At 54.4% G+C, this 18337-nt stretch overlaps 42 non-coding genes across 42 annotated transcripts; 9 read left to right on the top strand and 33 right to left on the bottom strand.

The window, feature by feature from the left end:
* Positions 1–289: 289 nt before the first annotated feature.
* Trnag-gcc (transfer RNA glycine (anticodon GCC)) lies at positions 290–360 on the bottom strand. Its single transcript has one exon. It is a non-coding gene; the product is annotated as a tRNA-Gly (tRNA).
* Positions 361–707: 347 nt separating this feature from the next.
* Positions 708–779, top strand: Trnag-ucc (transfer RNA glycine (anticodon UCC)). The gene has a single exon. It is a non-coding gene; the product is annotated as a tRNA-Gly (tRNA).
* Positions 780–1376: 597 nt separating this feature from the next.
* Positions 1377–1450, bottom strand: Trnai-aau (transfer RNA isoleucine (anticodon AAU)). The gene has a single exon. It is a non-coding gene; the product is annotated as a tRNA-Ile (tRNA).
* Positions 1451–1648: 198 nt separating this feature from the next.
* On the bottom strand, positions 1649–1720 carry Trnae-uuc (transfer RNA glutamic acid (anticodon UUC)). Its single transcript has one exon. It is a non-coding gene; the product is annotated as a tRNA-Glu (tRNA).
* A 305-nt stretch (positions 1721–2025) lies between these two features.
* On the bottom strand, positions 2026–2098 carry Trnam-cau (transfer RNA methionine (anticodon CAU)). Its single transcript has one exon. It is a non-coding gene; the product is annotated as a tRNA-Met (tRNA).
* A 382-nt stretch (positions 2099–2480) lies between these two features.
* On the bottom strand, positions 2481–2551 carry Trnag-gcc (transfer RNA glycine (anticodon GCC)). Its single transcript has one exon. It is a non-coding gene; the product is annotated as a tRNA-Gly (tRNA).
* Positions 2552–2898: 347 nt separating this feature from the next.
* On the top strand, positions 2899–2970 carry Trnag-ucc (transfer RNA glycine (anticodon UCC)). Its single transcript has one exon. It is a non-coding gene; the product is annotated as a tRNA-Gly (tRNA).
* A 597-nt stretch (positions 2971–3567) lies between these two features.
* Trnai-aau (transfer RNA isoleucine (anticodon AAU)) lies at positions 3568–3641 on the bottom strand. The gene has a single exon. It is a non-coding gene; the product is annotated as a tRNA-Ile (tRNA).
* Positions 3642–3839: 198 nt separating this feature from the next.
* Trnae-uuc (transfer RNA glutamic acid (anticodon UUC)) lies at positions 3840–3911 on the bottom strand. Its single transcript has one exon. It is a non-coding gene; the product is annotated as a tRNA-Glu (tRNA).
* A 305-nt stretch (positions 3912–4216) lies between these two features.
* Trnam-cau (transfer RNA methionine (anticodon CAU)) lies at positions 4217–4289 on the bottom strand. Its single transcript has one exon. It is a non-coding gene; the product is annotated as a tRNA-Met (tRNA).
* Positions 4290–4671: 382 nt separating this feature from the next.
* Trnag-gcc (transfer RNA glycine (anticodon GCC)) lies at positions 4672–4742 on the bottom strand. Its single transcript has one exon. It is a non-coding gene; the product is annotated as a tRNA-Gly (tRNA).
* Positions 4743–5089: 347 nt separating this feature from the next.
* On the top strand, positions 5090–5161 carry Trnag-ucc (transfer RNA glycine (anticodon UCC)). The gene has a single exon. It is a non-coding gene; the product is annotated as a tRNA-Gly (tRNA).
* A 587-nt stretch (positions 5162–5748) lies between these two features.
* On the bottom strand, positions 5749–5822 carry Trnai-aau (transfer RNA isoleucine (anticodon AAU)). Its single transcript has one exon. It is a non-coding gene; the product is annotated as a tRNA-Ile (tRNA).
* Positions 5823–6020: 198 nt separating this feature from the next.
* Positions 6021–6092, bottom strand: Trnae-uuc (transfer RNA glutamic acid (anticodon UUC)). The gene has a single exon. It is a non-coding gene; the product is annotated as a tRNA-Glu (tRNA).
* Positions 6093–6397: 305 nt separating this feature from the next.
* On the bottom strand, positions 6398–6470 carry Trnam-cau (transfer RNA methionine (anticodon CAU)). The gene has a single exon. It is a non-coding gene; the product is annotated as a tRNA-Met (tRNA).
* Positions 6471–6852: 382 nt separating this feature from the next.
* Positions 6853–6923, bottom strand: Trnag-gcc (transfer RNA glycine (anticodon GCC)). The gene has a single exon. It is a non-coding gene; the product is annotated as a tRNA-Gly (tRNA).
* A 347-nt stretch (positions 6924–7270) lies between these two features.
* Trnag-ucc (transfer RNA glycine (anticodon UCC)) lies at positions 7271–7342 on the top strand. Its single transcript has one exon. It is a non-coding gene; the product is annotated as a tRNA-Gly (tRNA).
* A 597-nt stretch (positions 7343–7939) lies between these two features.
* Positions 7940–8013, bottom strand: Trnai-aau (transfer RNA isoleucine (anticodon AAU)). Its single transcript has one exon. It is a non-coding gene; the product is annotated as a tRNA-Ile (tRNA).
* A 198-nt stretch (positions 8014–8211) lies between these two features.
* Positions 8212–8283, bottom strand: Trnae-uuc (transfer RNA glutamic acid (anticodon UUC)). The gene has a single exon. It is a non-coding gene; the product is annotated as a tRNA-Glu (tRNA).
* A 315-nt stretch (positions 8284–8598) lies between these two features.
* Positions 8599–8671, bottom strand: Trnam-cau (transfer RNA methionine (anticodon CAU)). The gene has a single exon. It is a non-coding gene; the product is annotated as a tRNA-Met (tRNA).
* A 382-nt stretch (positions 8672–9053) lies between these two features.
* Positions 9054–9124, bottom strand: Trnag-gcc (transfer RNA glycine (anticodon GCC)). The gene has a single exon. It is a non-coding gene; the product is annotated as a tRNA-Gly (tRNA).
* A 347-nt stretch (positions 9125–9471) lies between these two features.
* Trnag-ucc (transfer RNA glycine (anticodon UCC)) lies at positions 9472–9543 on the top strand. The gene has a single exon. It is a non-coding gene; the product is annotated as a tRNA-Gly (tRNA).
* Positions 9544–10130: 587 nt separating this feature from the next.
* Positions 10131–10204, bottom strand: Trnai-aau (transfer RNA isoleucine (anticodon AAU)). Its single transcript has one exon. It is a non-coding gene; the product is annotated as a tRNA-Ile (tRNA).
* Positions 10205–10402: 198 nt separating this feature from the next.
* On the bottom strand, positions 10403–10474 carry Trnae-uuc (transfer RNA glutamic acid (anticodon UUC)). The gene has a single exon. It is a non-coding gene; the product is annotated as a tRNA-Glu (tRNA).
* Positions 10475–10779: 305 nt separating this feature from the next.
* On the bottom strand, positions 10780–10852 carry Trnam-cau (transfer RNA methionine (anticodon CAU)). The gene has a single exon. It is a non-coding gene; the product is annotated as a tRNA-Met (tRNA).
* Positions 10853–11234: 382 nt separating this feature from the next.
* On the bottom strand, positions 11235–11305 carry Trnag-gcc (transfer RNA glycine (anticodon GCC)). The gene has a single exon. It is a non-coding gene; the product is annotated as a tRNA-Gly (tRNA).
* Positions 11306–11652: 347 nt separating this feature from the next.
* On the top strand, positions 11653–11724 carry Trnag-ucc (transfer RNA glycine (anticodon UCC)). The gene has a single exon. It is a non-coding gene; the product is annotated as a tRNA-Gly (tRNA).
* A 597-nt stretch (positions 11725–12321) lies between these two features.
* Positions 12322–12395, bottom strand: Trnai-aau (transfer RNA isoleucine (anticodon AAU)). Its single transcript has one exon. It is a non-coding gene; the product is annotated as a tRNA-Ile (tRNA).
* A 198-nt stretch (positions 12396–12593) lies between these two features.
* On the bottom strand, positions 12594–12665 carry Trnae-uuc (transfer RNA glutamic acid (anticodon UUC)). The gene has a single exon. It is a non-coding gene; the product is annotated as a tRNA-Glu (tRNA).
* A 305-nt stretch (positions 12666–12970) lies between these two features.
* Trnam-cau (transfer RNA methionine (anticodon CAU)) lies at positions 12971–13043 on the bottom strand. The gene has a single exon. It is a non-coding gene; the product is annotated as a tRNA-Met (tRNA).
* A 382-nt stretch (positions 13044–13425) lies between these two features.
* Trnag-gcc (transfer RNA glycine (anticodon GCC)) lies at positions 13426–13496 on the bottom strand. Its single transcript has one exon. It is a non-coding gene; the product is annotated as a tRNA-Gly (tRNA).
* Positions 13497–13843: 347 nt separating this feature from the next.
* Trnag-ucc (transfer RNA glycine (anticodon UCC)) lies at positions 13844–13915 on the top strand. Its single transcript has one exon. It is a non-coding gene; the product is annotated as a tRNA-Gly (tRNA).
* A 597-nt stretch (positions 13916–14512) lies between these two features.
* On the bottom strand, positions 14513–14586 carry Trnai-aau (transfer RNA isoleucine (anticodon AAU)). The gene has a single exon. It is a non-coding gene; the product is annotated as a tRNA-Ile (tRNA).
* A 198-nt stretch (positions 14587–14784) lies between these two features.
* Trnae-uuc (transfer RNA glutamic acid (anticodon UUC)) lies at positions 14785–14856 on the bottom strand. Its single transcript has one exon. It is a non-coding gene; the product is annotated as a tRNA-Glu (tRNA).
* A 305-nt stretch (positions 14857–15161) lies between these two features.
* On the bottom strand, positions 15162–15234 carry Trnam-cau (transfer RNA methionine (anticodon CAU)). The gene has a single exon. It is a non-coding gene; the product is annotated as a tRNA-Met (tRNA).
* A 382-nt stretch (positions 15235–15616) lies between these two features.
* On the bottom strand, positions 15617–15687 carry Trnag-gcc (transfer RNA glycine (anticodon GCC)). Its single transcript has one exon. It is a non-coding gene; the product is annotated as a tRNA-Gly (tRNA).
* Positions 15688–16034: 347 nt separating this feature from the next.
* Positions 16035–16106, top strand: Trnag-ucc (transfer RNA glycine (anticodon UCC)). Its single transcript has one exon. It is a non-coding gene; the product is annotated as a tRNA-Gly (tRNA).
* A 587-nt stretch (positions 16107–16693) lies between these two features.
* Trnai-aau (transfer RNA isoleucine (anticodon AAU)) lies at positions 16694–16767 on the bottom strand. The gene has a single exon. It is a non-coding gene; the product is annotated as a tRNA-Ile (tRNA).
* Positions 16768–16965: 198 nt separating this feature from the next.
* Positions 16966–17037, bottom strand: Trnae-uuc (transfer RNA glutamic acid (anticodon UUC)). Its single transcript has one exon. It is a non-coding gene; the product is annotated as a tRNA-Glu (tRNA).
* Positions 17038–17342: 305 nt separating this feature from the next.
* On the bottom strand, positions 17343–17415 carry Trnam-cau (transfer RNA methionine (anticodon CAU)). Its single transcript has one exon. It is a non-coding gene; the product is annotated as a tRNA-Met (tRNA).
* Positions 17416–17797: 382 nt separating this feature from the next.
* On the bottom strand, positions 17798–17868 carry Trnag-gcc (transfer RNA glycine (anticodon GCC)). Its single transcript has one exon. It is a non-coding gene; the product is annotated as a tRNA-Gly (tRNA).
* Positions 17869–18215: 347 nt separating this feature from the next.
* Trnag-ucc (transfer RNA glycine (anticodon UCC)) lies at positions 18216–18287 on the top strand. The gene has a single exon. It is a non-coding gene; the product is annotated as a tRNA-Gly (tRNA).
* The last annotated feature ends 50 nt before the right edge of the window (positions 18288–18337 follow it).

Raw genomic sequence — 18337 nt, 5'->3', positions numbered from 1 at the left:
CTAGACGTGCATTGCCGGCCCAGTTGATTGCGGTGTTGCTGCAGCTTTTGCAAACGATAGGCAGCACTCCTTGTCGTTAACGTTCAGTGCGTCGGAGGCACCTGGACATAGCAAATTGTGAGGCCAGGCCGACGCTAGTCTGTAGAACATGATGCGAGCGTCCTAGTGGGGACCCGCGAGTGCTGCGTTCTCGGTTCTTCTCAAGGGAATCCAGCTATACATTCTTGTGGATCGTGCATCTCAAGAGCGCAAGCAGCACGGCAGCATTATCGCGGGAACAGCAAAACGATGCATCGGCCGGGAATCGAACCCGGGCCGCCCGCGTGGCAGGCGAGCATTCTACCACTGAACCACCGATGCTCGGGCCAGTAGTAACTTCACGCTGCTTGCCGAGCAGATGTCTCAAGGGAAAGTGGGACTGCCGTCAAGCGCCGTAGCATTCTGTCGAGAAGATGCTGCAGACGCTGAATCCTGCACTGCACTGCTAAAAAATGCCGCCAGAACGCGGTCCTCTGCGTACTCTTGCATCGCCGGCGCCGGCACCGACTCTTGCCAAAGGATGCGAAATGTGCGCGGATACGCCGTCCGAATGCGGCTGGATGTTCTCCCCTAGCCTACCTCGAAATGCGCCTGCCAGGTACGATCACCTTCGGCCGCTGCCGACAGGCGGGAAGCCGACACAGCGCGGCGTCGGGGCGCTTCCTTGTGCGGTGGTGGTGTAATGGTCAGCATAGTTGCCTTCCAAGCAGTTGATCCGGGTTCGATTCCCGGCCACCGCAACAGGCTTTTTAATTTCGCGTATGAGTACTTTCGCCACGCGCCCTTAAATTAATGTTTTTTTCCCCCTTCTTACTCGCTGCAGACCAGCCTATAGTGTGTCTCGACTTGTCTCGACTTTGCTCAGCTGACGCGAGAGCTGACGCTCTCAAATCGGCCTATATCAAAACGACAAGCACGAGAAACGACTGAGAGAGGTAAGGAGAGGCGAGGCGATGGGCACACAGCACTCCCCCATCCTTTCACGGTGGCGTGTCCATGACCGAATCGGGTTGTAGCTCCGAAAACAAAGGAGAAAGAAAAAATAGGAAGTAAAACTGCCAACAGTACCCTGTGTCCCCATGCGCTCACCCGCCCAAGTACTGACAAGGGCCAAAGTTGTTACAAATCGGCAATCGGACATTTTCTTTCATCTTGTCTTTATCGGTTGAGAACCAGTGTATTCAACATATTATGGCCATTGCCGAGTGAATGCTGTAGCGCTTCCCGACAAGTCGGGTTCGGATCCTCCGTCAACTTCCACGCAGGGTGATGATCTTTTGGTCATCACACTCGCCTGCTGAAATCGGCGCTGCCTTTTCGTAGTAGTAAAAGACTAGTGGCCCGTGGGGGGATCAAACCCACGACCTTCGCGTTATTAGCACGACGCTCTAACCAACTGAGCTAACGGGCCTCGGCAGATGCAGTTGCTCAGCCCTGCGCTGGAAACGTATGGCATGAAGCCGTACACCATTTCTATGGTCGTCGGACGTCTGCTTCCCTCGTCTATATTCTGCTGACGGTCACGAAACAGTAGCTATATTGCGAGCAGGACGGGAAACGGCAGCTCGGTCAGCTCAAACTTGTCACGGTTCGTGTGGAAAAAATTCCGTTCCGGTACCGGGAATCGAACCCGGGCCTCCTGGGTGAAAGCCAGGTATCCTAGCCACTAGACCACACCGGATGTGGGGGTGTCTCCGCCGGTTCGGACGGTCGCTTGTCGCATTTCGTGTCGTGTCCCGCGTCGGCGCCCTTCTCTCTTTGCGAGCGTCTTTGCGCATACTGACTGGCAAGGCGCGCACCTCAAACGTCTCAGAGCAATGCTTTTGGCTTCATGCTGTGCTGGGAGAAGAGGGAAAGGGAAGCTGTAAGTAGCAGTAACAGGAAGTAAACATTTTCCCGCTGAAGCGTTGAAACCGTTGTGGATAACAAACAAGAAATAAGTTAGTGCCCTAGCAACAGCATCACCATCAGTCACAGAAAATTAAATGCCCCGGGTGAGGATCGAACTCACGACCTTAATATTATGAGACTTACGCGCTGCCTACTGCGCTACCGAGGCACGGGTGGAACCGCTTTTCCTGGAAACTGGGTAAGTACCATACCCAATGTTAGACGTAAAGACACTGTACTTCCTGGATAACGTGTTCTGTTGCTAGACGTGCATTGCCGGCCCAGTTGATTGCGGTGTTGCTGCAGCTTTTGCAAACGATAGGCAGCACTCCTTGTCGTTAACGTTCAGTGCGTCGGAGGCACCTGGACATAGCAAATTGTGAGGCCAGGCCGACGCTAGTCTGTAGAACATGATGCGAGCGTCCTAGTGGGGACCCGCGAGTGCTGCGTTCTCGGTTCTTCTCAAGGGAATCCAGCTATACATTCTTGTGGATCGTGCATCTCAAGAGCACAAGCAGCACGGCAGCATTATCGCGGGAACAGCAAAACGATGCATCGGCCGGGAATCGAACCCGGGCCGCCCGCGTGGCAGGCGAGCATTCTACCACTGAACCACCGATGCTCGGGCCAGTAGTAACTTCACGCTGCTTGCCGAGCAGATGTCTCAAGGGAAAGTGGGACTGCCGTCAAGCGCCGTAGCATTCTGTCGAGAAGATGCTGCAGACGCTGAATCCTGCACTGCACTGCTAAAAAATGCCGCCAGAACGCGGTCCTCTGCGTACTCTTGCATCGCCGGCGCCGGCACCGACTCTTGCCAAAGGATGCGAAATGTGCGCGGATACGCCGTCCGAATGCGGCTGGATGTTCTCCCCTAGCCTACCTCGAAATGCGCCTGCCAGGTACGATCACCTTCGGCCGCTGCCGACAGGCGGGAAGCCGACACAGCGCGGCGTCGGGGCGCTTCCTTGTGCGGTGGTGGTGTAATGGTCAGCATAGTTGCCTTCCAAGCAGTTGATCCGGGTTCGATTCCCGGCCACCGCAACAGGCTTTTTAATTTCGCGTATGAGTACTTTCGCCACGCGCCCTTAAATTAATGTTTTTTTCCCCCTTCTTACTCGCTGCAGACCAGCCTATAGTGTGTCTCGACTTGTCTCGACTTTGCTCAGCTGACGCGAGAGCTGACGCTCTCAAATCGGCCTATATCAAAACGACAAGCACGAGAAACGACTGAGAGAGGTAAGGAGAGGCGAGGCGATGGGCACACAGCACTCCCCCATCCTTTCACGGTGGCGTGTCCATGACCGAATCGGGTTGTAGCTCCGAAAACAAAGGAGAAAGAAAAAATAGGAAGTAAAACTGCCAACAGTACCCTGTGTCCCCATGCGCTCACCTGCCCAAGTACTGACAAGGGCCAAAGTTGTTACAAATCGGCAATCGGACATTTTCTTTCATCTTGTCTTTATCGGTTGAGAACCAGTGTATTCAACATATTATGGCCATTGCCGAGTGAATGCTGTAGCGCTTCCCGACAAGTCGGGTTCGGATCCTCCGTCAACTTCCACGCAGGGTGATGATCTTTTGGTCATCACACTCGCCTGCTGAAATCGGCGCTGCCTTTTCGTAGTAGTAAAAGACTAGTGGCCCGTGGGGGGATCGAACCCACGACCTTCGCGTTATTAGCACGACGCTCTAACCAACTGAGCTAACGGGCCTCGGCAGATGCAGTTGCTCAGCCCTGCGCTGGAAACGTATGGCATGAAGCCGTACACCATTTCTATGGTCGTCGGACGTCTGCTTCCCTCGTCTATATTCTGCTGACGGTCACGAAACAGTAGCTATATTGCGAGCAGGACGGGAAACGGCAGCTCGGTCAGCTCAAACTTGTCACGGTTCGTGTGGAAAAAATTCCGTTCCGGTACCGGGAATCGAACCCGGGCCTCCTGGGTGAAAGCCAGGTATCCTAGCCACTAGACCACACCGGATGTGGGGGTGTCTCCGCCGGTTCGGACGGTCGCTTGTCGCATTTCGTGTCGTGTCCCGCGTCGGCGCCCTTCTCTCTTTGCGAGCGTCTTTGCGCATACTGACTGGCAAGGCGCGCACCTCAAACGTCTCAGAGCAATGCTTTTGGCTTCATGCTGTGCTGGGAGAAGAGGGAAAGGGAAGCTGTAAGTAGCAGTAACAGGAAGTAAACATTTTCCCGCTGAAGCGTTGAAACCGTTGTGGATAACAAACAAGAAATAAGTTAGTGCCCTAGCAACAGCATCACCATCAGTCACAGAAAATTAAATGCCCCGGGTGAGGATCGAACTCACGACCTTAAGATTATGAGACTTACGCGCTGCCTACTGCGCTACCGAGGCACGGGTGGAACCGCTTTTCCTGGAAACTGGGTAAGTACCATACCCAATGTTAGACGTAAAGACACTGTACTTCCTGGATAACGTGTTCTGTTGCTAGACGTGCATTGCCGGCCCAGTTGATTGCGGTGTTGCTGCAGCTTTTGCAAACGATAGGCAGCACTCCTTGTCGTTAACGTTCAGTGCGTCGGAGGCACCTGGACATAGCAAATTGTGAGGCCAGGCCGACGCTAGTCTGTAGAACATGATGCGAGCGTCCTAGTGGGGACCCGCGAGTGCTGCGTTCTCGGTTCTTCTCAAGGGAATCCAGCTATACATTCTTGTGGATCGTGCATCTCAAGAGCGCAAGCAGCACGGCAGCATTATCGCGGGAACAGCAAAACGATGCATCGGCCGGGAATCGAACCCGGGCCGCCCGCGTGGCAGGCGAGCATTCTACCACTGAACCACCGATGCTCGGGCCAGTAGTAACTTCACGCTGCTTGCCGAGCAGATGTCTCAAGGGAAAGTGGGACTGCCGTCAAGCGCCGTAGCATTCTGTCGAGAAGATGCTGCAGACGCTGAATCCTGCACTGCACTGCTAAAAAATGCCGCCAGAACGCGGTCCTCTGCGTACTCTTGCATCGCCGGCGCCGGCACCGACTCTTGCCAAAGGATGCGAAATGTGCGCGGATACGCCGTCCGAATGCGGCTGGATGTTCTCCCCTAGCCTACCTCGAAATGCGCCTGCCAGGTACGATCACCTTCGGCCGCTGCCGACAGGCGGGAAGCCGACACAGCGCGGCGTCGGGGCGCTTCCTTGTGCGGTGGTGGTGTAATGGTCAGCATAGTTGCCTTCCAAGCAGTTGATCCGGGTTCGATTCCCGGCCACCGCAACAGGCTTTTTAATTTCGCGTATGAGTACTTTCGCCACGCGCCCTTAAATTAATGTTTTTTTCCCCCTTCTTACTCGCTGCAGACCAGCCTATAGTGTGTCTCGACTTGTCTCGACTGACGCGAGAGCTGACGCTCTCAAATCGGCCTATATCAAAACGACAAGCACGAGAAACGACTGAGAGAGGTAAGGAGAGGCGAGGCGATGGGCACACAGCACTCCCCCATCCTTTCACGGTGGCGTGTCCATGACCGAATCGGGTTGTAGCTCCGAAAACAAAGGAGAAAGAAAAAATAGGAAGTAAAACTGCCAACAGTACCCTGTGTCCCCATGCGCTCACCTGCCCAAGTACTGACAAGGGCCAAAGTTGTTACAAATCGGCAATCGGACATTTTCTTTCATCTTGTCTTTATCGGTTGAGAACCAGTGTATTCAACATATTATGGCCATTGCCGAGTGAATGCTGTAGCGCTTCCCGACAAGTCGGGTTCGGATCCTCCGTCAACTTCCACGCAGGGTGATGATCTTTTGGTCATCACACTCGCCTGCTGAAATCGGCGCTGCCTTTTCGTAGTAGTAAAAGACTAGTGGCCCGTGGGGGGATCGAACCCACGACCTTCGCGTTATTAGCACGACGCTCTAACCAACTGAGCTAACGGGCCTCGGCAGATGCAGTTGCTCAGCCCTGCGCTGGAAACGTATGGCATGAAGCCGTACACCATTTCTATGGTCGTCGGACGTCTGCTTCCCTCGTCTATATTCTGCTGACGGTCACGAAACAGTAGCTATATTGCGAGCAGGACGGGAAACGGCAGCTCGGTCAGCTCAAACTTGTCACGGTTCGTGTGGAAAAAATTCCGTTCCGGTACCGGGAATCGAACCCGGGCCTCCTGGGTGAAAGCCAGGTATCCTAGCCACTAGACCACACCGGATGTGGGGGTGTCTCCGCCGGTTCGGACGGTCGCTTGTCGCATTTCGTGTCGTGTCCCGCGTCGGCGCCCTTCTCTCTTTGCGAGCGTCTTTGCGCATACTGACTGGCAAGGCGCGCACCTCAAACGTCTCAGAGCAATGCTTTTGGCTTCATGCTGTGCTGGGAGAAGAGGGAAAGGGAAGCTGTAAGTAGCAGTAACAGGAAGTAAACATTTTCCCGCTGAAGCGTTGAAACCGTTGTGGATAACAAACAAGAAATAAGTTAGTGCCCTAGCAACAGCATCACCATCAGTCACAGAAAATTAAATGCCCCGGGTGAGGATCGAACTCACGACCTTAAGATTATGAGACTTACGCGCTGCCTACTGCGCTACCGAGGCACGGGTGGAACCGCTTTTCCTGGAAACTGGGTAAGTACCATACCCAATGTTAGACGTAAAGACACTGTACTTCCTGGATAACGTGTTCTGTTGCTAGACGTGCATTGCCGGCCCAGTTGATTGCGGTGTTGCTGCAGCTTTTGCAAACGATAGGCAGCACTCCTTGTCGTTAACGTTCAGTGCGTCGGAGGCACCTGGACATAGCAAATTGTGAGGCCAGGCCGACGCTAGTCTGTAGAACATGATGCGAGCGTCCTAGTGGGGACCCGCGAGTGCTGCGTTCTCGGTTCTTCTCAAGGGAATCCAGCTATACATTCTTGTGGATCGTGCATCTCAAGAGCGCAAGCAGCACGGCAGCATTATCGCGGGAACAGCAAAACGATGCATCGGCCGGGAATCGAACCCGGGCCGCCCGCGTGGCAGGCGAGCATTCTACCACTGAACCACCGATGCTCGGGCCAGTAGTAACTTCACGCTGCTTGCCGAGCAGATGTCTCAAGGGAAAGTGGGACTGCCGTCAAGCGCCGTAGCATTCTGTCGAGAAGATGCTGCAGACGCTGAATCCTGCACTGCACTGCTAAAAAATGCCGCCAGAACGCGGTCCTCTGCGTACTCTTGCATCGCCGGCGCCGGCACCGACTCTTGCCAAAGGATGCGAAATGTGCGCGGATACGCCGTCCGAATGCGGCTGGATGTTCTCCCCTAGCCTACCTCGAAATGCGCCTGCCAGGTACGATCACCTTCGGCCGCTGCCGACAGGCGGGAAGCCGACACAGCGCGGCGTCGGGGCGCTTCCTTGTGCGGTGGTGGTGTAATGGTCAGCATAGTTGCCTTCCAAGCAGTTGATCCGGGTTCGATTCCCGGCCACCGCAACAGGCTTTTTAATTTCGCGTATGAGTACTTTCGCCACGCGCCCTTAAATTAATGTTTTTTTCCCCCTTCTTACTCGCTGCAGACCAGCCTATAGTGTGTCTCGACTTGTCTCGACTTTGCTCAGCTGACGCGAGAGCTGACGCTCTCAAATCGGCCTATATCAAAACGACAAGCACGAGAAACGACTGAGAGAGGTAAGGAGAGGCGAGGCGATGGGCACACAGCACTCCCCCATCCTTTCACGGTGGCGTGTCCATGACCGAATCGGGTTGTAGCTCCGAAAACAAAGGAGAAAGAAAAAATAGGAAGTAAAACTGCCAACAGTACCCTGTGTCCCCATGCGCTCACCTGCCCAAGTACTGACAAGGGCCAAAGTTGTTACAAATCGGCAATCGGACATTTTCTTTCATCTTGTCTTTATCGGTTGAGAACCAGTGTATTCAACATATTATGGCCATTGCCGAGTGAATGCTGTAGCGCTTCCCGACAAGTCGGGTTCGGATCCTCCGTCAACTTCCACGCAGGGTGATGATCTTTTGGTCATCACACTCGCCTGCTGAAATCGGCGCTGCCTTTTCGTAGTAGTAAAAGACTAGTGGCCCGTGGGGGGATCGAACCCACGACCTTCGCGTTATTAGCACGACGCTCTAACCAACTGAGCTAACGGGCCTCGGCAGATGCAGTTGCTCAGCCCTGCGCTGGAAACGTATGGCATGAAGCCGTACACCATTTCTATGGTCGTCGGACGTCTGCTTCCCTCGTCTATATTCTGCTGACGGTCACGAAACAGTAGCTATATTGCGAGCAGGACGGGAAACGGCAGCTCGGTCAGCTCAAACTTGTCACGGTTCGTGTGGAAAAAATTCCGTTCCGGTACCGGGAATCGAACCCGGGCCTCCTGGGTGAAAGCCAGGTATCCTAGCCACTAGACCACACCGGATGTGGGGGTGTCTCCGCCGGTTCGGACGGTCGCTTGTCGCATTTCGTGTCGTGTCCCGCGTCGGCGCCCTTCTCTCTTTGCGAGCGTCTTTGCGCATACTGACTGGCAAGGCGCGCACCTCAAACGTCTCAGAGCAATGCTTTTGGCTTCATGCTGTGCTGGGAGAAGAGGGAAAGGGAAGCTGTAAGTAGCAGTAACAGGAAGTAAACATTTTCCCGCTGAAGCGTTGAAACCGTTGTGGATAACAAACAAGAAATAAGTTAGTGCCCTAGCAACAGCATCACACAGCATCACCATCAGTCACAGAAAATTAAATGCCCCGGGTGAGGATCGAACTCACGACCTTAAGATTATGAGACTTACGCGCTGCCTACTGCGCTACCGAGGCACGGGTGGAACCGCTTTTCCTGGAAACTGGGTAAGTACCATACCCAATGTTAGACGTAAAGACACTGTACTTCCTGGATAACGTGTTCTGTTGCTAGACGTGCATTGCCGGCCCAGTTGATTGCGGTGTTGCTGCAGCTTTTGCAAACGATAGGCAGCACTCCTTGTCGTTAACGTTCAGTGCGTCGGAGGCACCTGGACATAGCAAATTGTGAGGCCAGGCCGACGCTAGTCTGTAGAACATGATGCGAGCGTCCTAGTGGGGACCCGCGAGTGCTGCGTTCTCGGTTCTTCTCAAGGGAATCCAGCTATACATTCTTGTGGATCGTGCATCTCAAGAGCGCAAGCAGCACGGCAGCATTATCGCGGGAACAGCAAAACGATGCATCGGCCGGGAATCGAACCCGGGCCGCCCGCGTGGCAGGCGAGCATTCTACCACTGAACCACCGATGCTCGGGCCAGTAGTAACTTCACGCTGCTTGCCGAGCAGATGTCTCAAGGGAAAGTGGGACTGCCGTCAAGCGCCGTAGCATTCTGTCGAGAAGATGCTGCAGACGCTGAATCCTGCACTGCACTGCTAAAAAATGCCGCCAGAACGCGGTCCTCTGCGTACTCTTGCATCGCCGGCGCCGGCACCGACTCTTGCCAAAGGATGCGAAATGTGCGCGGATACGCCGTCCGAATGCGGCTGGATGTTCTCCCCTAGCCTACCTCGAAATGCGCCTGCCAGGTACGATCACCTTCGGCCGCTGCCGACAGGCGGGAAGCCGACACAGCGCGGCGTCGGGGCGCTTCCTTGTGCGGTGGTGGTGTAATGGTCAGCATAGTTGCCTTCCAAGCAGTTGATCCGGGTTCGATTCCCGGCCACCGCAACAGGCTTTTTAATTTCGCGTATGAGTACTTTCGCCACGCGCCCTTAAATTAATGTTTTTTTCCCCCTTCTTACTCGCTGCAGACCAGCCTATAGTGTGTCTCGACTTGTCTCGACTGACGCGAGAGCTGACGCTCTCAAATCGGCCTATATCAAAACGACAAGCACGAGAAACGACTGAGAGAGGTAAGGAGAGGCGAGGCGATGGGCACACAGCACTCCCCCATCCTTTCACGGTGGCGTGTCCATGACCGAATCGGGTTGTAGCTCCGAAAACAAAGGAGAAAGAAAAAATAGGAAGTAAAACTGCCAACAGTACCCTGTGTCCCCATGCGCTCACCTGCCCAAGTACTGACAAGGGCCAAAGTTGTTACAAATCGGCAATCGGACATTTTCTTTCATCTTGTCTTTATCGGTTGAGAACCAGTGTATTCAACATATTATGGCCATTGCCGAGTGAATGCTGTAGCGCTTCCCGACAAGTCGGGTTCGGATCCTCCGTCAACTTCCACGCAGGGTGATGATCTTTTGGTCATCACACTCGCCTGCTGAAATCGGCGCTGCCTTTTCGTAGTAGTAAAAGACTAGTGGCCCGTGGGGGGATCGAACCCACGACCTTCGCGTTATTAGCACGACGCTCTAACCAACTGAGCTAACGGGCCTCGGCAGATGCAGTTGCTCAGCCCTGCGCTGGAAACGTATGGCATGAAGCCGTACACCATTTCTATGGTCGTCGGACGTCTGCTTCCCTCGTCTATATTCTGCTGACGGTCACGAAACAGTAGCTATATTGCGAGCAGGACGGGAAACGGCAGCTCGGTCAGCTCAAACTTGTCACGGTTCGTGTGGAAAAAATTCCGTTCCGGTACCGGGAATCGAACCCGGGCCTCCTGGGTGAAAGCCAGGTATCCTAGCCACTAGACCACACCGGATGTGGGGGTGTCTCCGCCGGTTCGGACGGTCGCTTGTCGCATTTCGTGTCGTGTCCCGCGTCGGCGCCCTTCTCTCTTTGCGAGCGTCTTTGCGCATACTGACTGGCAAGGCGCGCACCTCAAACGTCTCAGAGCAATGCTTTTGGCTTCATGCTGTGCTGGGAGAAGAGGGAAAGGGAAGCTGTAAGTAGCAGTAACAGGAAGTAAACATTTTCCCGCTGAAGCGTTGAAACCGTTGTGGATAACAAACAAGAAATAAGTTAGTGCCCTAGCAACAGCATCACCATCAGTCACAGAAAATTAAATGCCCCGGGTGAGGATCGAACTCACGACCTTAAGATTATGAGACTTACGCGCTGCCTACTGCGCTACCGAGGCACGGGTGGAACCGCTTTTCCTGGAAACTGGGTAAGTACCATACCCAATGTTAGACGTAAAGACACTGTACTTCCTGGATAACGTGTTCTGTTGCTAGACGTGCATTGCCGGCCCAGTTGATTGCGGTGTTGCTGCAGCTTTTGCAAACGATAGGCAGCACTCCTTGTCGTTAACGTTCAGTGCGTCGGAGGCACCTGGACATAGCAAATTGTGAGGCCAGGCCGACGCTAGTCTGTAGAACATGATGCGAGCGTCCTAGTGGGGACCCGCGAGTGCTGCGTTCTCGGTTCTTCTCAAGGGAATCCAGCTATACATTCTTGTGGATCGTGCATCTCAAGAGCGCAAGCAGCACGGCAGCATTATCGCGGGAACAGCAAAACGATGCATCGGCCGGGAATCGAACCCGGGCCGCCCGCGTGGCAGGCGAGCATTCTACCACTGAACCACCGATGCTCGGGCCAGTAGTAACTTCACGCTGCTTGCCGAGCAGATGTCTCAAGGGAAAGTGGGACTGCCGTCAAGCGCCGTAGCATTCTGTCGAGAAGATGCTGCAGACGCTGAATCCTGCACTGCACTGCTAAAAAATGCCGCCAGAACGCGGTCCTCTGCGTACTCTTGCATCGCCGGCGCCGGCACCGACTCTTGCCAAAGGATGCGAAATGTGCGCGGATACGCCGTCCGAATGCGGCTGGATGTTCTCCCCTAGCCTACCTCGAAATGCGCCTGCCAGGTACGATCACCTTCGGCCGCTGCCGACAGGCGGGAAGCCGACACAGCGCGGCGTCGGGGCGCTTCCTTGTGCGGTGGTGGTGTAATGGTCAGCATAGTTGCCTTCCAAGCAGTTGATCCGGGTTCGATTCCCGGCCACCGCAACAGGCTTTTTAATTTCGCGTATGAGTACTTTCGCCACGCGCCCTTAAATTAATGTTTTTTTCCCCCTTCTTACTCGCTGCAGACCAGCCTATAGTGTGTCTCGACTTGTCTCGACTTTGCTCAGCTGACGCGAGAGCTGACGCTCTCAAATCGGCCTATATCAAAACGACAAGCACGAGAAACGACTGAGAGAGGTAAGGAGAGGCGAGGCGATGGGCACACAGCACTCCCCCATCCTTTCACGGTGGCGTGTCCATGACCGAATCGGGTTGTAGCTCCGAAAACAAAGGAGAAAGAAAAAATAGGAAGTAAAACTGCAAACAGTACCCTGTGTCCCCATGCGCTCACCCGCCCAAGTACTGACAAGGGCCAAAGTTGTTACAAATCGGCAATCGGACATTTTCTTTCATCTTGTCTTTATCGGTTGAGAACCAGTGTATTCAACATATTATGGCCATTGCCGAGTGAATGCTGTAGCGCTTCCCGACAAGTCGGGTTCGGATCCTCCGTCAACTTCCACGCAGGGTGATGATCTTTTGGTCATCACACTCGCCTGCTGAAATCGGCGCTGCCTTTTCGTAGTAGTAAAAGACTAGTGGCCCGTGGGGGGATCAAACCCACGACCTTCGCGTTATTAGCACGACGCTCTAACCAACTGAGCTAACGGGCCTCGGCAGATGCAGTTGCTCAGCCCTGCGCTGGAAACGTATGGCATGAAGCCGTACACCATTTCTATGGTCGTCGGACGTCTGCTTCCCTCGTCTATATTCTGCTGACGGTCACGAAACAGTAGCTATATTGCGAGCAGGACGGGAAACGGCAGCTCGGTCAGCTCAAACTTGTCACGGTTCGTGTGGAAAAAATTCCGTTCCGGTACCGGGAATCGAACCCGGGCCTCCTGGGTGAAAGCCAGGTATCCTAGCCACTAGACCACACCGGATGTGGGGGTGTCTCCGCCGGTTCGGACGGTCGCTTGTCGCATTTCGTGTCGTGTCCCGCGTCGGCGCCCTTCTCTCTTTGCGAGCGTCTTTGCGCATACTGACTGGCAAGGCGCGCACCTCAAACGTCTCAGAGCAATGCTTTTGGCTTCATGCTGTGCTGGGAGAAGAGGGAAAGGGAAGCTGTAAGTAGCAGTAACAGGAAGTAAACATTTTCCCGCTGAAGCGTTGAAACCGTTGTGGATAACAAACAAGAAATAAGTTAGTGCCCTAGCAACAGCATCACCATCAGTCACAGAAAATTAAATGCCCCGGGTGAGGATCGAACTCACGACCTTAATATTATGAGACTTACGCGCTGCCTACTGCGCTACCGAGGCACGGGTGGAACCGCTTTTCCTGGAAACTGGGTAAGTACCATACCCAATGTTAGACGTAAAGACACTGTACTTCCTGGATAACGTGTTCTGTTGCTAGACGTGCATTGCCGGCCCAGTTGATTGCGGTGTTGCTGCAGCTTTTGCAAACGATAGGCAGCACTCCTTGTCGTTAACGTTCAGTGCGTCGGAGGCACCTGGACATAGCAAATTGTGAGGCCAGGCCGACGCTAGTCTGTAGAACATGATGCGAGCGTCCTAGTGGGGACCCGCGAGTGCTGCGTTCTCGGTTCTTCTCAAGGGAATCCAGCTATACATTCTTGTGGATCGTGCATCTCAAGAGCACAAGCAGCACGGCAGCATTATCGCGGGAACAGCAAAACGATGCATCGGCCGGGAATCGAACCCGGGCCGCCCGCGTGGCAGGCGAGCATTCTACCACTGAACCACCGATGCTCGGGCCAGTAGTAACTTCACGCTGCTTGCCGAGCAGATGTCTCAAGGGAAAGTGGGACTGCCGTCAAGCGCCGTAGCATTCTGTCGAGAAGATGCTGCAGACGCTGAATCCTGCACTGCACTGCTAAAAAATGCCGCCAGAACGCGGTCCTCTGCGTACTCTTGCATCGCCGGCGCCGGCACCGACTCTTGCCAAAGGATGCGAAATGTGCGCGGATACGCCGTCCGAATGCGGCTGGATGTTCTCCCCTAGCCTACCTCGAAATGCGCCTGCCAGGTACGATCACCTTCGGCCGCTGCCGACAGGCGGGAAGCCGACACAGCGCGGCGTCGGGGCGCTTCCTTGTGCGGTGGTGGTGTAATGGTCAGCATAGTTGCCTTCCAAGCAGTTGATCCGGGTTCGATTCCCGGCCACCGCAACAGGCTTTTTAATTTCGCGTATGAGTACTTTCGCCACGCGCCCTTAAATTAATGTTTTTTTCCCCCTTCTTACTCGCTGCAGACCAGCCTATAGTGTGTCTCGACTTGTCTCGACTTTGCTCAGCTGACGCGAGAGCTGACGCTCTCAAATCGGCCTATATCAAAACGACAAGCACGAGAAACGACTGAGAGAGGTAAGGAGAGGCGAGGCGATGGGCACACAGCACTCCCCCATCCTTTCACGGTGGCGTGTCCATGACCGAATCGGGTTGTAGCTCCGAAAACAAAGGAGAAAGAAAAAATAGGAAGTAAAACTGCCAACAGTACCCTGTGTCCCCATGCGCTCACCTGCCCAAGTACTGACAAGGGCCAAAGTTGTTACAAATCGGCAATCGGACATTTTCTTTCATCTTGTCTTTATCGGTTGAGAACCAGTGTATTCAACATATTATGGCCATTGCCGAGTGAATGCTGTAGCGCTTCCCGACAAGTCGGGTTCGGATCCTCCGTCAACTTCCACGCAGGGTGATGATCTTTTGGTCATCACACTCGCCTGCTGAAATCGGCGCTGCCTTTTCGTAGTAGTAAAAGACTAGTGGCCCGTGGGGGGATCGAACCCACGACCTTCGCGTTATTAGCACGACGCTCTAACCAACTGAGCTAACGGGCCTCGGCAGATGCAGTTGCTCAGCCCTGCGCTGGAAACGTATGGCATGAAGCCGTACACCATTTCTATGGTCGTCGGACGTCTGCTTCCCTCGTCTATATTCTGCTGACGGTCACGAAACAGTAGCTATATTGCGAGCAGGACGGGAAACGGCAGCTCGGTCAGCTCAAACTTGTCACGGTTCGTGTGGAAAAAATTCCGTTCCGGTACCGGGAATCGAACCCGGGCCTCCTGGGTGAAAGCCAGGTATCCTAGCCACTAGACCACACCGGATGTGGGGGTGTCTCCGCCGGTTCGGACGGTCGCTTGTCGCATTTCGTGTCGTGTCCCGCGTCGGCGCCCTTCTCTCTTTGCGAGCGTCTTTGCGCATACTGACTGGCAAGGCGCGCACCTCAAACGTCTCAGAGCAATGCTTTTGGCTTCATGCTGTGCTGGGAGAAGAGGGAAAGGGAAGCTGTAAGTAGCAGTAACAGGAAGTAAACATTTTCCCGCTGAAGCGTTGAAACCGTTGTGGATAACAAACAAGAAATAAGTTAGTGCCCTAGCAACAGCATCACCATCAGTCACAGAAAATTAAATGCCCCGGGTGAGGATCGAACTCACGACCTTAAGATTATGAGACTTACGCGCTGCCTACTGCGCTACCGAGGCACGGGTGGAACCGCTTTTCCTGGAAACTGGGTAAGTACCATACCCAATGTTAGACGTAAAGACACTGTACTTCCTGGATAACGTGTTCTGTTGCTAGACGTGCATTGCCGGCCCAGTTGATTGCGGTGTTGCTGCAGCTTTTGCAAACGATAGGCAGCACTCCTTGTCGTTAACGTTCAGTGCGTCGGAGGCACCTGGACATAGCAAATTGTGAGGCCAGGCCGACGCTAGTCTGTAGAACATGATGCGAGCGTCCTAGTGGGGACCCGCGAGTGCTGCGTTCTCGGTTCTTCTCAAGGGAATCCAGCTATACATTCTTGTGGATCGTGCATCTCAAGAGCGCAAGCAGCACGGCAGCATTATCGCGGGAACAGCAAAACGATGCATCGGCCGGGAATCGAACCCGGGCCGCCCGCGTGGCAGGCGAGCATTCTACCACTGAACCACCGATGCTCGGGCCAGTAGTAACTTCACGCTGCTTGCCGAGCAGATGTCTCAAGGGAAAGTGGGACTGCCGTCAAGCGCCGTAGCATTCTGTCGAGAAGATGCTGCAGACGCTGAATCCTGCACTGCACTGCTAAAAAATGCCGCCAGAACGCGGTCCTCTGCGTACTCTTGCATCGCCGGCGCCGGCACCGACTCTTGCCAAAGGATGCGAAATGTGCGCGGATACGCCGTCCGAATGCGGCTGGATGTTCTCCCCTAGCCTACCTCGAAATGCGCCTGCCAGGTACGATCACCTTCGGCCGCTGCCGACAGGCGGGAAGCCGACACAGCGCGGCGTCGGGGCGCTTCCTTGTGCGGTGGTGGTGTAATGGTCAGCATAGTTGCCTTCCAAGCAGTTGATCCGGGTTCGATTCCCGGCCACCGCAACAGGCTTTTTAATTTCGCGTATGAGTACTTTCGCCACGCGCCCTTAAATTAATGTTTTTTTCCCCCTTCTTACTCGCTGCAGACCAGCCTATAGTGTGTCTCGACTTGTCTCGACTGACGCGAGAGCTGACGCTCTCAAATCGGCCTATATCAAAACGACAAGCACGAGAAACGACTGAGAGAGGTAAGGAGAGGCGAGGCGATGGGCACACAGCACTCCCCCATCCTTTCACGGTGGCGTGTCCATGACCGAATCGGGTTGTAGCTCCGAAAACAAAGGAGAAAGAAAAAATAGGAAGTAAAACTGCCAACAGTACCCTGTGTCCCCATGCGCTCACCTGCCCAAGTACTGACAAGGGCCAAAGTTGTTACAAATCGGCAATCGGACATTTTCTTTCATCTTGTCTTTATCGGTTGAGAACCAGTGTATTCAACATATTATGGCCATTGCCGAGTGAATGCTGTAGCGCTTCCCGACAAGTCGGGTTCGGATCCTCCGTCAACTTCCACGCAGGGTGATGATCTTTTGGTCATCACACTCGCCTGCTGAAATCGGCGCTGCCTTTTCGTAGTAGTAAAAGACTAGTGGCCCGTGGGGGGATCGAACCCACGACCTTCGCGTTATTAGCACGACGCTCTAACCAACTGAGCTAACGGGCCTCGGCAGATGCAGTTGCTCAGCCCTGCGCTGGAAACGTATGGCATGAAGCCGTACACCATTTCTATGGTCGTCGGACGTCTGCTTCCCTCGTCTATATTCTGCTGACGGTCACGAAACAGTAGCTATATTGCGAGCAGGACGGGAAACGGCAGCTCGGTCAGCTCAAACTTGTCACGGTTCGTGTGGAAAAAATTCCGTTCCGGTACCGGGAATCGAACCCGGGCCTCCTGGGTGAAAGCCAGGTATCCTAGCCACTAGACCACACCGGATGTGGGGGTGTCTCCGCCGGTTCGGACGGTCGCTTGTCGCATTTCGTGTCGTGTCCCGCGTCGGCGCCCTTCTCTCTTTGCGAGCGTCTTTGCGCATACTGACTGGCAAGGCGCGCACCTCAAACGTCTCAGAGCAATGCTTTTGGCTTCATGCTGTGCTGGGAGAAGAGGGAAAGGGAAGCTGTAAGTAGCAGTAACAGGAAGTAAACATTTTCCCGCTGAAGCGTTGAAACCGTTGTGGATAACAAACAAGAAATAAGTTAGTGCCCTAGCAACAGCATCACCATCAGTCACAGAAAATTAAATGCCCCGGGTGAGGATCGAACTCACGACCTTAAGATTATGAGACTTACGCGCTGCCTACTGCGCTACCGAGGCACGGGTGGAACCGCTTTTCCTGGAAACTGGGTAAGTACCATACCCAATGTTAGACGTAAAGACACTGTACTTCCTGGATAACGTGTTCTGTTGCTAGACGTGCATTGCCGGCCCAGTTGATTGCGGTGTTGCTGCAGCTTTTGCAAACGATAGGCAGCACTCCTTGTCGTTAACGTTCAGTGCGTCGGAGGCACCTGGACATAGCAAATTGTGAGGCCAGGCCGACGCTAGTCTGTAGAACATGATGCGAGCGTCCTAGTGGGGACCCGCGAGTGCTGCGTTCTCGGTTCTTCTCAAGGGAATCCAGCTATACATTCTTGTGGATCGTGCATCTCAAGAGCGCAAGCAGCACGGCAGCATTATCGCGGGAACAGCAAAACGATGCATCGGCCGGGAATCGAACCCGGGCCGCCCGCGTGGCAGGCGAGCATTCTACCACTGAACCACCGATGCTCGGGCCAGTAGTAACTTCACGCTGCTTGCCGAGCAGATGTCTCAAGGGAAAGTGGGACTGCCGTCAAGCGCCGTAGCATTCTGTCGAGAAGATGCTGCAGACGCTGAATCCTGCACTGCACTGCTAAAAAATGCCGCCAGAACGCGGTCCTCTGCGTACTCTTGCATCGCCGGCGCCGGCACCGACTCTTGCCAAAGGATGCGAAATGTGCGCGGATACGCCGTCCGAATGCGGCTGGATGTTCTCCCCTAGCCTACCTCGAAATGCGCCTGCCAGGTACGATCACCTTCGGCCGCTGCCGACAGGCGGGAAGCCGACACAGCGCGGCGTCGGGGCGCTTCCTTGTGCGGTGGTGGTGTAATGGTCAGCATAGTTGCCTTCCAAGCAGTTGATCCGGGTTCGATTCCCGGCCACCGCAACAGGCTTTTTAATTTCGCGTATGAGTACTTTCGCCACGCGCCCTTAAAT

This window comes from Schistocerca nitens, chromosome 2 (assembly GCF_023898315.1).
Source record: "Schistocerca nitens isolate TAMUIC-IGC-003100 chromosome 2, iqSchNite1.1, whole genome shotgun sequence".
Lineage (NCBI taxonomy): Eukaryota > Metazoa > Arthropoda > Insecta > Orthoptera > Acrididae > Schistocerca > Schistocerca nitens.
Note: the sequence above shows the minus strand (reverse complement) of the source record. Positions and strands in the feature narration are given on the sequence as shown.